Here is a 2,563-nt window from a genome sequence, read left to right on the forward strand (position 1 = left end):
GAACTCCTCCGCCGCCGCCGCCATCACGCCGTTGCGCCGCGCCCCGCCCACCCCCGCACTCAGCGGCGCCAATGGGCTGCGAGGGCCTCACCTGCGCTCGTCCACTGGCTGCGGAGACCTCACGCTCCGCCCTCGCCCGGGGTTCCGTGCGGGGGCGGGGCGTCGCGAGGGGCGGGGCGGGGCGTCGCGAGGGGCGGGGCGGGACGCCGCGCAAAGCCTCAGATACACAGGCCGGCTGCTGTACCTGGGTGCTCCACTGGTGTGTGAATTTCGCAAGTAGCAACTTGAGAGGGTCCATTTACAAGCGAAGGGTCGGAAAGGGTGGAGGCTGCTGTGGGATGGGGTCCCTCGCGGGGCCAATGGGAAAGCACTGATGGACACACCGGCCAGCAGAGCTTCCAGGAAGGGGCGGCTGAGCAGATTCTGATGAAACTCCTGGCAGCCAGAATCTGGACTTCCGCTTAGCACTGGCACAGATCAGGAGCTATCGAGAGGGATTCTGCCGGCCTCTGGCCGGTTTCTGGGTGGGAACAGCGCGCGCTGGTTCTGTTTGGAGCCTGTGAGCAGTCGGGTGTGGAGGACAGGGCTGCCTATTCCGGGCTTGTGGTCAGCTTTCCCCCAAGTTGTAGTGGGTCCGAGTGACAGCATAAAATTGACGCAGCCAGTGAAACGTGGGAGCAGCGGTCTGCGGCTTTGCTGTTAAAGAAGCTCCTCAGGCCAGCCTGGGTTTTGGTTTCTGAGAGCCTCTCAGGGAGCTATGTAAGGAGGCAGGGCCTCCTTACATAGCTCCTTAGACCTCCTTAGACCTTCCTGAGGTGTAGGTCCCCAGGAGAGACCTGACCTCTCTAGTTGGTTCTAAGGAAGAGTGTGTGTGGCTAGAGACAGGAAGCACATTTGAGACTGAGAGGGGGAGGGTGGGTGTGGGGTGTGCTTGTAATTTGATTGACCTAGGAAAAATAAGCTAAGACTGCAGTTTTAAGATTGCATTTTAAAAACGTTTTGTTATTTTCTTTAAACTCTCCTTTAGCACGTTCTAAATTCTTCAGTGGGCTTACCAGATGGCTCAGTGGAAAGAATCTTCCTGCAACACAGGAGATGCAGGTTCAATCCCAGGGTTGGCAAGATACCCTGGAGGAGGAAATGGCAACCCACTCCAGTATTCTTGCCTGGGAAGTCCCATGGATAGAGGAGCCTCGCAGGCTCCATGGGGTCACAAAAAGAGTGAGACATGACTTAGCAACTAAGAAGTTCTTCAACAGTGAGAGTCCCTCACTCACTCAACACTGTCCCTTCAGTGAGAAGCCCCTGCTCTGGTGCTGGGAATGAAGCCCTCACAGCAGCAGAATGGACAGCCAAAGCCCTACCTGCAGACCTGCCCCTCTATGATACACACACCCCGCAAGGGACAGCTCAGGACATGCAACCACTGTTAGTGTCCTCCCAGGCACGTCCGGGCCTTTCTGCTCCTGCCCCCTTTCTCACTGGGCTGATCCAAGATCCATCTCAGGTGCCCATCTCCCTTAACCAGCAGACCCTTCATTAACAAATGGTTGGCACCCGGGAGATACACCATGAAGGCAGACCTGGTCCTGGAGCTCTGAGTCCTGTGGGTGAGGGAGGGGAGGAACTTCTGGAGAAGCAGGCCGGTGGGGTGGGCCTCAGAGAGGAATAACCATCTGGACAGAGACCTAGAAGGTAGGGAGGCACTGACACTATTGGGGAGAGTAATGGGGTGGTGACAAACGCAAGGTGTGCTCAGCCGGATGGGGCACAGAGGTCGGGACTGTGCCTAGCACGGGGGGGCAGCCAATGCTGCCCAGATACACAGAAGATGTCATGACTGTGTGGGCACACCAGTCACTGGTCCGCACTCATGAAGAGGGGATCTGAGAAGAGGGGGATCCCAGAGCCAGGGAAGGTGCCTGGGTCCTGAGGGAGGCAGTCCCGCTCCAGCCTGGAGGCTGGGCACCCACAGCACTGCCTGAACGGCCAGGGTGCCAGTGGGTCAACCCATCTAGATCTTCCTGTTGAGGAAGGTGCCACTCACCTCCCTGCCTGCCAGGCCCACTCCTGCATGACACCTGTCACTGTCCTCGGGAGAAGGACAGGCTGGGCCCCAGCACCGAAGCTGCCACATGAGGGCTAGGGAGCTGAAGGGCCAGGTCAGGCTCCTCTCTGCTGGGGCCCCAGGGGAGCCTGAACCAGCAGACACTCTTCTCAGATCCCTCTGTGCCCGCCTGGCCTATCCAAACCCAGACCTGGCCTCTTTCCCCAAAATCCTAGGAGGAAGCGGGGGAGACCTGGGGAGTGTGGTTACCCAGGCCCACATGTGGCCGTGTGGAGAGGCTGGCTCTGGCCACCACACTGGGACCACTGCAGGTGCCCGGCACTTTGTCCCCACCAGCTGACAGCCCACCCTCTCCTGCCACCCGCCCACTCACCACTTCTCTGTGACTCCACCCACTGCCACCCTTCTGCCCCAGGGACAGTTGGTCACCATGGCCCAGCAGCTCTTGGGGCCTGGCCAGGCTCAGGAGGCAGTGCTGGGGTGGGGACGGGGGTG

This window comes from Bison bison, unplaced genomic scaffold (genome assembly GCF_000754665.1).
Source record: "Bison bison bison isolate TAMUID 2011002044 unplaced genomic scaffold, Bison_UMD1.0 scf7180017853264, whole genome shotgun sequence".
Taxonomy (NCBI): domain Eukaryota; kingdom Metazoa; phylum Chordata; class Mammalia; order Artiodactyla; family Bovidae; genus Bison; species Bison bison.